A 12,906-nucleotide genomic window follows, 5' to 3' on the forward strand; every position below is an offset into this window, starting at 1 on the left:
TTCACCCTATCTTGATGACACTTTCAAGTAATGATCAGTACCACAATCCGACTTGGCTCAGCAAAATTCGTTCTTCTAGGTTAAACCGTTCGTTGGCAGTAACAGTTTTAATTTTTAGGCTTCACTCTGTTTTCTCCTATATGGATACATGTAGTTGGAACTCTAAATCACACACGGTTTGTGCTAGCTCTTTGAAACTTGACACAATAAAGTAGTTCCAACTTCTATCTCTATGGTTTGTTTCCTATTAATGTAGCCCTAAGCACAGACCCGCGCAAATCACTTTCATGGAAAGGGATTGTCAAGCTTCCCAAAAGTACGTGTTTCCTGAAATCTCAGCATACATTTTTTCACCCAATCTTGATGACACTTTCAGGTAATGATCAGTACCACAATCCGACTTGGCTCAGCAAAATTCGTTCTTCTAGGTTAAACCGTTCGTTGGCAGTAACAGTTTTAATTTTTAGGCTTCACTCTGTTTTCTCCTATATGGATACATGTAGTTGGAACTCTAAATCAAACACGGTTTGTGCTAGCACTTTGAAACTTGACACAATAAAGTAGTTCCAAGTTCTATCTCTATAGTTTGTTTCCTATTGATGTAGCCCTAAGCAGAGACTGGCGCAAATCACTTTCATGGAAAGGGGTTGCCAAGCTTCCAAAAAACTACGAGTTTCCTGAAATCTCAGCACACATTTTTACACCCAATCTTGATGGCACTTACAGGTAATGTTCAGTACGGCAATGCCACTTGGCTCACCAAATTTCGTTCTTCTAGGTTAAACCGTTCGTTGGCAGTAACAGTTTTAATTTTTAGGTTTCACTCTGTTTTCTCCTATATGGAAAAATGTATTTGGAACTCTAAATCAAACACGGTTTGTGATAGCTCTTTGAAACTTGACACAATAAAGTAGTTCCAAGTTCTATCTCTATGGTTTGTTTCCTATTAATGTAGCCCTAAGCACAGACCGGCGCAAATCACTTAAATGGAAAGGGGTTGCAAAGCTTCCAAAAAGTACGAGTTTCCTGAAATCTCAGAACATATTTTTTCACCCAATCTTGATGACACTTTCAGGTAATGATCAGTACACCAATCCCACTTGGCTCACCAAATTTCGTTCTTCTAGGTTATACTGTTTGTTGGCAGTAACTGTTTTAATTTTTAGGCTTCACTCTGTTTTCTCCTATATGGATTCATGTAGTTGGAACTCTAAATCAAACACGGTTTGTGCTAGCTCTTTGAAACTTGACACAATAAAGTATTTCCAAGTTCTATCTCTATGGTTTGTTTCCTATTGATGTAGACCTAAGCAGAGACTGGCGCAAATCACTTTAATGGAAAGGGGTTGCCAACCTTCCAAAAAACTTCGAGTTTCCTGAAACCTCAGCACACATTTTTTCCCAAAATCTTGATTACACTTACTGGTAATGATCAGTACCGCAATGCCACTTGGCTCACCAAATTTCGTTCTTCTAGGTTAAACCGTTCGTTGGCAGTAACAGTTTTAAATTTTAGGTTTCACTCTGTTTTCTCCTATATGGATACATGTAGTTGGAACTCTAAATCAAACACGGTTTGTGCTAGCTCTTTGAAACTTGACACAATAAAGTAGTTCCAAGTTCTATCTCTATGGTTTGTTTCCTATTAATGTAGCCCTAAGCACAGACCGGCGCAAATCACTTTCATGGAAAGGGGTTGCCAAGCTTCCAAAAAGTACGAGTTTCCTGAAATCTCAGCACAAATTTTTTCACCCCATCTTGATGACACTTTCAGGTAATGATCAGTACCCCAATCCCACTTGGCTCAACAAATTTCGTTCTTCTAGGTTATACTGTTCGTTGGCAGTAACTGTTTTAATTTTTAGGTTTCACTCTGTTTTCTCCTATATGGATACATGTAGTTGGAACTCTAAATCAAACACGGTTTGTGCTAGCTCTTTGAAACTTGACACAATAAAGTAGTTCCAAGATCTATCTCTATGGTTTGATTCCTATTGATGTAGCCCTAAGCAGAGACTGGCACAAATCACTTTCATGGAAAGGGTTTGCCAAGCTTCCAAAAAACTACGCGTTTCCTGAAATCTCAGCACACATTTTTTGACCCAATCTTGATGACACTTACAGATAAAGATCAGTACCCCAATGCCACTTGGCTCACCAAATTTCGTTCTTCTAGGTTAAACCGTTCGTTGGCAGTAACAGTTTTAATTTTTAGGTTTCACTCTGTTTTCTCCTATATGGATAAATGAAGTCGGAACTCTAAATCAAACACGGTTTGTGCTAGCACTTTGAAACTTGACACAATAAAGTAGTTCCAAGTTCTATCTCTATTGTTTGTTTCCTATTGATGTAGCCCTAAGCAGAGACTGGCGCAAATCACTTTCATGGAAAGGGGTTGCCAAGCTTCCAAAAAACTACGAGTTTCCTGAAATCTCAGCACACATTTTTTCACCCAATCTTGATGGCACTTACAGGTAATGTTCAGTACGGCAATGCCACTTGGCTCACAAAATTTCGTTCTTCTAGGTTAAACCGTTCGTTGGCAGTAACAGTTTTAATTTTTAGGTTTCACTCTGTTTTCTCCTATATGGAAACATGTATTTGGAACTCTAAATCAAACACGGTTTGTGATAGCTCTTTGAAACTTGACACAATAAAGTAGTTCCAAGTTCTATCTCTATGGTTTGTTTCCTATTAATGTAGCACTAAGCACAGACCGGCGCAAATCACTTTCATGGAAAGGGGTTGCAAAGCTTCCAAAAAGTACGAGTTTCCTGAAATCTCAGAACACATTTTTTCACCCAATCTTGATGACACTTTCAGGTAATGATCAGTACACCAATCCCACTTGGCTCACCAAATTTCGTTCTTCTAGGTTATACTGTTTGTTGGCAGTAACTGTTTTAATTTTTAGGCTTCACTCTGTTTTCTCCTATATGGATTCATGTAGTTGGAACTCTAAATCAAACACAGTTTGTGCTAGCTCTTTGAAACTTGACACAATAAAGTATTTCCAAGTTCTATCTCTATGGTTTGTTTCCTATTGATGTAGACCTAAGCAGAGACTGGCGCAAATCACTTTAATGGAAAGGGGTTGCCAAGCTTCCAAAAACTTCGAGTTTCCTGAAACCTCAGCACACATTTTTTCCCAAAATCTTGATTACACTTACTGGTAATGATCAGTACCGCAATGCCACTTGGCTCACCAAATTTCGTTCTACTAGGTTAAACCGTTCGTTGGCAGTAACAGTTTTAATTTTTAGGTTTCACTCAGTTTTCTCCTATATGGATACATGTAGTTGGAACTATAAATCAAACACGGTTTGTGCTAGCTCTTTGAAACTTGACACAATAAAGTAGTTCCAAGTTCTATCTCTATGGATTGCTTCCTATTTATGTAGCCCTAAGCAGAGAATGGGGCAAATCACTTTCATAGAAAGGGGTTGCCAAGCTTCCAAAAACTACGAGTTTCCTGAAATCTCAGCACACATTTTTTCACCCAATCTTGATGACACTTACAGGTAATGATCAGTACCCCAATGCCACTTGGCTCACCAAATTTCATTCTTCTAGGTTAATCCGTGCGTTGGCAGTAACAGTTTTAATTTTTAGGTTTCACTCGGTTTTCTCCTATATGGATACCTGTACTTGGAACTCTAAATAAACACGGTTTGTGCTAGCTCTTTGAAACTTGACACAATAAAGTAGTTCCAAGTTCTATCTCTATGGTTTGTTTCCTATTAATGTAGCCCTAAGCACAGACCGGCGCAAATCACTTTCATGGAAAGGGGTTGCAAAGCTTCCAAAAAGTACGAGTTTCCTGAAATCTCAGCATACATTTTTTCACCCAATCTTGATGACACTTTCAGGTAATGATCAGTACCCCAATCCCACTTGGCTCACCAAATTTCGTTCTTCTAGGTTATACTGTTCATTGGCAGTAACTGTTTTAATTTTTAGGTTTCACTCTGTTTTCTCCTATATGGATACATGTAGTTGGAACTCTAAATCAAATACGGTTGTGCTAGCTCTTTGAAACTTGACACAATAAAGTAGTTCCAAGTTCTATCTCTATGGTTTGTTTCCTATTAATGTAGCCCTAAGCAGAGACTGGCGCAAATCACTTTCATGGAAAGGGATTGCCAAGCTTCCAAAAAACTCCGAGTTTCCTGAAATCTCAGCACACATTTTTTCACCCAATCTTGATGACACTGTCAGGTAATGATCAGCACCCCAATGCCACTAGGCTCACCAAATTTCGTTCTTCTAGGTTAAACCGTTCGTTGGCCGTAACAGTTTTAATTTTTAGGTTTCACTCTGTTTTCTCCTATATGGATACATGTATTTGGAACTCTAAATCAAACACGGTTTGTGATAGCTCTTTGAAACTTGACACAATAAAGTAATTCCAAGTTCTATCTCTTTGGTTTGTTTCCTATTAATGTAGCCCTAAGCACAGACCGGCGCAAATCACTTTCATGGAAAGGGGTTGCCAAGCTTCCAAAAAGTACGAGTTTCCTGAAATCTCAGCATACATTTTTTCACCCAATCTTGATGACACTTTCAGGTAATGATCAGTACCCCAATCCCACTTGGCTCACCAAATTTCGTTCTTCTAGGTTATACTGTTCATTGGCAGTAACTGTTTTAATTTTTAGGTTTCACTCTGTTTTCTCCTATATGGATACATGTATTTGGAACTCTAAATCAAATACGGTTTGTGCTAGCTCTTTGAAACTTGACACAATAAAGTAGTTCCAAGTTCTATCTCTATGGTTTGTTCCGAATTGATGTAGCCCTAAGCAGAGACTGACGCAAATCACTGTCATGGAAAGGGGTTGCCAAGCTTCCAAAAAGTACGAGTTTCCTGAAATCTCAGCACACATTCTTTCACCCTATCTTGATGACACTTTCAAGTAATGATCAGTACCACAATGCCACTTGGCTCAGCAAAATTCGTTCTTCTAGGTTAAACCGTTCGTTGGCAGTAACAGTTTTAATTTTTAGGCTTCACTCTGTTTTCTCCTTTATGGATACATGTAGTTGGAACTCTAAATCACACACGGTTTGTGCTAGCTCTTTGAAACTTGACACAATAAAGTAGTTCCAACTTCTATATCTATGGTTTGTTTCCTATTAATGTAGCCCTAAGCACACACCCGCACTAATCACTTTCATGGAAAGGGATTGTCAAGCCTCCAAAAAGTACGTGTTTCCTGAAATCTCAGCACATATTTTTTCACCCAATCTTGATGACACTTTCAGGTAATGATCAGAACCCCAATGCCATTTGGCTCACCAAATTTCGTTCTTCTAGGTTAAACCGTTCGTTGGCAGTAACAATTTTAATTTTTAGGTTTCACTCGGTTTTCTCCTATATGGATACATGTAGTTGGAACTCTAAATCAAACACGGTTTGTGCTAGCTCTTTGAAACTTGACACAATAAAGTAGTTCCAAGTTCTATGTCTATGGTTTGTTTCCTATTGATGTAGCCCTAAGCAGAGACTGGCGCAAATCACCTTAATGGAAAGGGGTTGCCAAGCTTCCAAAAAATTTCGAGTTTCCTGAAACCTCAGCACACATTTTTTCCCCCAATCTTGATGACTCTTACAGGTAATGATCAGTACCCCAATGCCACTTGGCTTACCAAATTTCGTTCTTCTAGGTTAATCCGTTCGTTGGCAGTAACAGTTTTAATTTTTAGGTTTCACTCTGTTTTCTCCTATATGGATAAATGTAGTTGGAACTCTAAATCAAACACGGTTTGTGCTAGCACTTTGAAACTTGACACAATAAAGTAGTTCCAAGTTCTATCTCTATAGTTTGTTTCCTATTGATGTATCCCTAAGCAGAGACTGGCGCAAATCACTTTCATGGAAAGGGGTTGCCAAGCTTCCAAAAAACTACGAGTTTCCTGAAATCTCAGCACACATTTTTTCAACCAATCTTGATGGCACTTACAGGTAATGTTCAGTACGGCAATGCCACTTGGCTCAACAAATTTCGTTCTTCTAGGTTAAACCGTTCGTTGGCAGTAACAATTTTAATTTTTAGGTTTCACTCTGTTTTCTCCTATATGGAAACATGTATTTGGAACTCTAAATCAAACACGGTTTGTGATAGCTCTTTGAAACTTGACACAATAAAGTAATTCCAAGTTCTATCTCTTTGGTTTGTTTCTTATTAATGTAGCCCTAAGCACAGACCGGCGCAAATCACTTTCATGGAAAGGGGTTGCCAAGCTTCCAAAAAGTACGAGTTTCCTGAAATCTCAGCATACATTTTTTCACCCAATCTTGATGACACTTTCAGGTAATGATCAGTACCCCAATCCCACTTGGCTCACCAAATTTCGTTCTTCTAGGTTATACTGTTCATTGGCAGTAACTGTTTTAATTTTTAGGTTTCACTCTGTTTTCTCCTATATGGATACTTGTAGTTGGAACTCTAAATAAACACGGTTTGCGCTAGCTCTTTGAAACTTGACACAATAAAGTAGTTCCAAGTTCTATCTCTATTGTTTGTTTCCTATTAATGTAGCCCTAAGCAGAGACTGGCGCAAATCACTTTCATGGAAAGGGTTTGCCAAGCTTCCAAAAAACTACGAGTTTCCTGAAATCACAGCACACATTTTTTCACCCAATCTTGATGACACTGTCAGGTAATGATCAGTACCCCAATGCCACTTGGCTCACCAAATTTCGTTCTTCTAGGTTAAACCGTTCGTTGGCAGTAACAGTTTTAATTTTTAGGTTTCACTCTGTTTTCTCCTATATGGATAAATGTAGTTGGAACTCTAAATCAAACACGGTTTGTGCTAGCACTTTGAAACTTGACACAATAAAGTAGTTCCAAGTTCTATCTCTATAGTTTGTTTCCTATTGATGTATCCCTAAGCAGAGACTGGCGCAAATCACTTTCATGGAAAGGGGTTGCCAAGCTTCCAAAAAACTACGAGTTTCCTAAAATCTCAGCACACATTTTTTCACCCAATCTTGATGGCACTTACAGGTAATGTTCAGTACGGCAATGCCACTTGGCTCACCAAATTTCGTTCTTCTAGGTTAAACCGTTCGTTGGCAGTAACAGTTTTAATTTTTAGGTTTCACTCTGTTTTCTCCTATATGGAAACATGTATTTGGAACTCTAAATCAAACACGGTTTGTGATAGCTCTTTGAAACTTGACACAATAAGGTAATTCCAAGTTCTATCTCTTTGGTTTGTTTCCTATTAATGTAGCCCTAAGCACAGACCGGCGCAAATCACTTTCATGGAAAGGGGTTGCCAAGCTTCCAAAAAGTACGAGTTTCCTGAAATCTCAGCATACATTTTTTCACCCAATCTTGATGACACTTTCAGGTAATGATCAGTACCCCAATCCCACTTGGCTCACCAAATTTCGTTCTTCTAGGTTATACTGTTCATTGGCAGTAACTGTTTTAATTTTTAGGTTTCACTCTGTTTTCTCCTATATGGATACATGTAGTTGGAACTCTAAATAAACACGGTTTGTGCTAGCTCTTTGAAACTTGACACAATAAAGTAGTTCCAAGTTCTATCTCTATGGTTTGTTTCCTATTAATGTAGCCCAAAGCAGAGACTGGCGCAAATCACTTTCATGGAAAGGGATTGCCAAGCTTCCAAAAAACTACGAGTTTCCTGAAATCTCAGCACACATTTTTTCACCCAGTCTTGATGACACTGTCAGGTAATGATCAGGACCCCAATGCCACTAGGCTCACCAAATTTCGTTCTTCTAGGTTAAACCGTTCGTTGGCAGTAACAGTATTAATTTTTAGGCTTCACTCTGTTTTCTCCTATATGGATACATGTAGTTGGAACTCTAAATCACACACGGTTTGTGCTAGCTCTTTGAAACTTGACACAATAAAGTAGTTCCAACTTCTATCTCTATGGTTTGTTTCCTATTAATGTAGCCCTAAGCACAGACCCGCGCAAATCACTTTCATGGAAAGGGATTGTCAAGCCTCCAAAAAGTACGTGTTTCCTGAAATCTCAGCACACATTTTTTCACCCAATCTTGATGACACTTTCAGGTAATGATCAGAACCCCAATGCCACTTGGCTCACCAAATTTCGTTCTTCTAGGTTAAACCGTTCGTTGGCAGTAACAATTTTAATTTTTAGGTTTCACTCGGTTTTCTCCTATATGGATACATGTAGTTGGAACTCTAAATCAAACACGGTTTGTGCTAGCTCTTTGAAACTTGACACAATAAAGTAGTTCCAAGATCTATCTCTATGGTTTGATTCCTATTGATGTAGCCCTAAGCAGAGACTGGCACAAATCACTTTCATGGAAAGGGTTTGCCAAGCTTCCAAAAAACTACGCGATTCCTGAAATCTCAGCACACATTTTTTGACCCAATCTTGATGACACTTACAGATAAAGATCAGTACCCCAATGCCACTTGGCTCACCAAATTTCGTTCTTCTAGGTTAAACCGTTCGTTGGCAGTAACAGTTTTAATTTTTAGGTTTCACTCTGTTTTCTCCTATATGGATAAATGAAGTCGGAACTCTAAATCAAACACGGTTTGTGCTAGCACTTTGAAACTTGACACAATAAAGTAGTTCCAAGTTCTATCTCTATTGTTTGTTTCCTATTGATGTAGCCCTAAGCAGAGACTGGCGCAAATCACTTTCATGGAAAGGGGTTGCCAAGCTTCCAAAAAACTACGAGTTTCCTGAAATCTCAGCACACATTTTTTCACCCAATCTTGATGGCACTTACAGGTAATGTTCAGTACGGCAATGCCACTTGGCTCACAAAATTTCGTTCTTCTAGGTTAAACCGTTCGTTGGCAGTAACAGTTTTAATTTTTAGGTTTCACTCTGTTTTCTCCTATATGGAAACATGTATTTGGAACTCTAAATCAAACACGGTTTGTGATAGCTCTTTGAAACTTGACACAATAAAGTAGTTCCAAGTTCTATCTCTATGGTTTGTTTCCTATTAATGTAGCACTAAGCACAGACCGGCGCAAATCACTTTCATGGAAAGGGGTTGCAAAGCTTCCAAAAAGTACGAGTTTCCTGAAATCTCAGAACACATTTTTTCACCCAATCTTGATGACACTTTCAGGTAATGATCAGTACACCAATCCCACTTGGCTCACCAAATTTCGTTCTTCTAGGTTATACTGTTTGTTGGCAGTAACTGTTTTAATTTTTAGGCTTCACTCTGTTTTCTCCTATATGGATTCATGTAGTTGGAACTCTAAATCAAACACAGTTTGTGCTAGCTCTTTGAAACTTGACACAATAAAGTATTTCCAAGTTCTATCTCTATGGTTTGTTTCCTATTGATGTAGACCTAAGCAGAGACTGGCGCAAATCACTTTAATGGAAAGGGGTTGCCAAGCTTCCAAAAACTTCGAGTTTCCTGAAACCTCAGCACACATTTTTTCCCAAAATCTTGATTACACTTACTGGTAATGATCAGTACCGCAATGCCACTTGGCTCACCAAATTTCGTTCTACTAGGTTAAACCGTTCGTTGGCAGTAACAGTTTTAATTTTTAGGTTTCACTCAGTTTTCTCCTATATGGATACATGTAGTTGGAACTATAAATCAAACACGGTTTGTGCTAGCTCTTTGAAACTTGACACAATAAAGTAGTTCCAAGTTCTATCTCTATGGATTGCTTCCTATTTATGTAGCCCTAAGCAGAGACTGGGGCAAATCACTTTCATAGAAAGGGGTTGCCAAGCTTCCAAAAACTACGAGTTTCCTGAAATCTCAGCACACATTTTTTCACCCAATCTTGATGACACTTACAGGTAATGATCAGTACCCCAATGCCACTTGGCTCACCAAATTTCATTCTTCTAGGTTAATCCGTGCGTTGGCAGTAACAGTTTTAATTTTTAGGTTTCACTCGGTTTTCTCCTATATGGATACCTGTACTTGGAACTCTAAATAAACACGGTTTGTGCTAGCTCTTTGAAACTTGACACAATAAAGTAGTTCCAAGTTCTATCTCTATGGTTTGTTTCCTATTAATGTAGCCCTAAGCACAGACCGGCGCAAATCACTTTCATGGAAAGGGGTTGCAAAGCTTCCAAAAAGTACGAGTTTCCTGAAATCTCAGCATACATTTTTTCACCCAATCTTGATGACACTTTCAGGTAATGATCAGTACCCCAATCCCACTTGGCTCACCAAATTTCGTTCTTCTAGGTTATACTGTTCATTGGCAGTAACTGTTTTAATTTTTAGGTTTCACTCTGTTTTCTCCTATATGGATACATGTAGTTGGAACTCTAAATCAAATACGGTTGTGCTAGCTCTTTGAAACTTGACACAATAAAGTAGTTCCAAGTTCTATCTCTATGGTTTGTTTCCTATTAATGTAGCCCTAAGCAGAGACTGGCGCAAATCACTTTCATGGAAAGGGATTGCCAAGCTTCCAAAAAACTCCGAGTTTCCTGAAATCTCAGCACACATTTTTTCACCCAATCTTGATGACACTGTCAGGTAATGATCAGCACCCCAATGCCACTAGGCTCACCAAATTTCGTTCTTCTAGGTTAAACCGTTCGTTGGCCGTAACAGTTTTAATTTTTAGGTTTCACTCTGTTTTCTCCTATATGGATACATGTATTTGGAACTCTAAATCAAACACGGTTTGTGATAGCTCTTTGAAACTTGACACAATAAAGTAATTCCAAGTTCTATCTCTTTGGTTTGTTTCCTATTAATGTAGTCCTAAGCACAGACCGGCGCAAATCACTTTCATGGAAAGGGGTTGCCAAGCTTCCAAAAAGTACGAGTTTCCTGAAATCTCAGCATACATTTTTTCACCCAATCTTGATGACACTTTCAGGTAATGATCAGTACCCCAATCCCACTTGGCTCACCAAATTTCGTTCTTCTAGGTTATACTGTTCATTGGCAGTAACTGTTTTAATTTTTAGGTTTCACTCTGTTTTCTCCTATATGGATACATGTATTTGGAACTCTAAATCAAATACGGTTTGTGCTAGCTCTTTGAAACTTGACACAATAAAGTAGTTCCAAGTTCTATCTCTATGGTTTGTTCCGAATTGATGTAGCCCTAAGCAGAGACTGACGCAAATCACTGTCATGGAAAGGGGTTGCCAAGCTTCCAAAAAGTACGAGTTTCCTGAAATCTCAGCACACATTCTTTCACCCTATCTTGATGACACTTTCAAGTAATGATCAGTACCACAATGCCACTTGGCTCAGCAAAATTCGTTCTTCTAGGTTAAACCGTTCGTTGGCAGTAACAGTTTTAATTTTTAGGCTTCACTCTGTTTTCTCCTTTATGGATACATGTAGTTGGAACTCTAAATCACACACGGTTTGTGCTAGCTCTTTGAAACTTGACACAATAAAGTAGTTCCAACTTCTATCTCTATGGTTTGTTTCCTATTAATGTAGCCCTAAGCACACACCCGCACTAATCACTTTCATGGAAAGGGATTGTCAAGCCTCCAAAAAGTACGTGTTTCCTGAAATCTCAGCACATATTTTTTCACCCAATCTTGATGACACTTTCAGGTAATGATCAGAACCCCAATGCCATTTGGCTCACCAAATTTCGTTCTTCTAGGTTAAACCGTTCGTTGGCAGTAACAATTTTAATTTTTAGGTTTCACTCGGTTTTCTCCTATATGGATACATGTAGTTGGAACTCTAAATCAAACACGGTTTGTGCTAGCTCTTTGAAACTTGACACAATAAAGTAGTTCCAAGTTCTATGTCTATGGTTTGTTTCCTATTGATGTAGCCCTAAGCAGAGACTGGCGCAAATCACCTTAATGGAAAGGGGTTGCCAAGCTTCCAAAAAATTTCGAGTTTCCTGAAACCTCAGCACACATTTTTTCCCCCAATCTTGATGACTCTTACAGGTAATGATCAGTACCCCAATGCCACTTGGCTTACCAAATTTCGTTCTTCTAGGTTAATCCGTTCGTTGGCAGTAACAGTTTTAATTTTTAGGTTTCACTCTGTTTTCTCCTATATGGATAAATGTAGTTGGAACTCTAAATCAAACACGGTTTGTGCTAGCACTTTGAAACTTGACACAATAAAGTAGTTCCAAGTTCTATCTCTATAGTTTGTTTCCTATTGATGTATCCCTAAGCAGAGACTGGCGCAAATCACTTTCATGGAAAGGGGTTGCCAAGCTGCCAAAAAACTACGAGTTTCCTGAAATCTCAGCACACATTTTTTCAACCAATCTTGATGGCACTTACAGGTAATGTTCAGTACGGCAATGCCACTTGGCTCAACAAATTTCGTTCTTCTAGGTTAAACCGTTCGTTGGCAGTAACAATTTTAATTTTTAGGTTTCACTCTGTTTTCTCCTATATGGAAACATGTATTTGGAACTCTAAATCAAACACGGTTTGTGATAGCTCTTTGAAACTTGACACAATAAAGTAATTCCAAGTTCTATCTCTTTGGTTTGTTTCCTATTAATGTAGCCCTAAGCACAGACCGGCGCAAATCACTTTCATGGAAAGGGGTTGCCAAGCTTCCAAAAAGTACGAGTTTCCTGAAATCTCAGCATACATTTTTTCACCCAATCTTGATGACACTTTCAGGTAATGATCAGTACCCCAATCCCACTTGGCTCACCAAATTTCGTTCTTCTAGGTTATACTGTTCATTGGCAGTAACTGTTTTAATTTTTAGGTTTCACTCTGTTTTCTCCTATATGGATACTTGTAGTTGGAACTCTAAATAAACACGGTTTGTGCTAGCTCTTTGAAACTTGACACAATAAAGTAGTTCCAAGTTCTATCTCTATTGTTTGTTTCCTATTAATGTAGCCCTAAGCAGAGACTGGCGCAAATCACTTTCATGGAAAGGGTTTGCCAAGCTTCCAAAAAACTACGAGTTTCCTGAAA

Source organism: Spermophilus citellus (genome assembly GCF_964194105.1).
Source record: "Spermophilus citellus genome assembly, chromosome: 2".
Classification (NCBI taxonomy): Eukaryota; Metazoa; Chordata; class Mammalia; order Rodentia; family Sciuridae; genus Spermophilus; species Spermophilus citellus.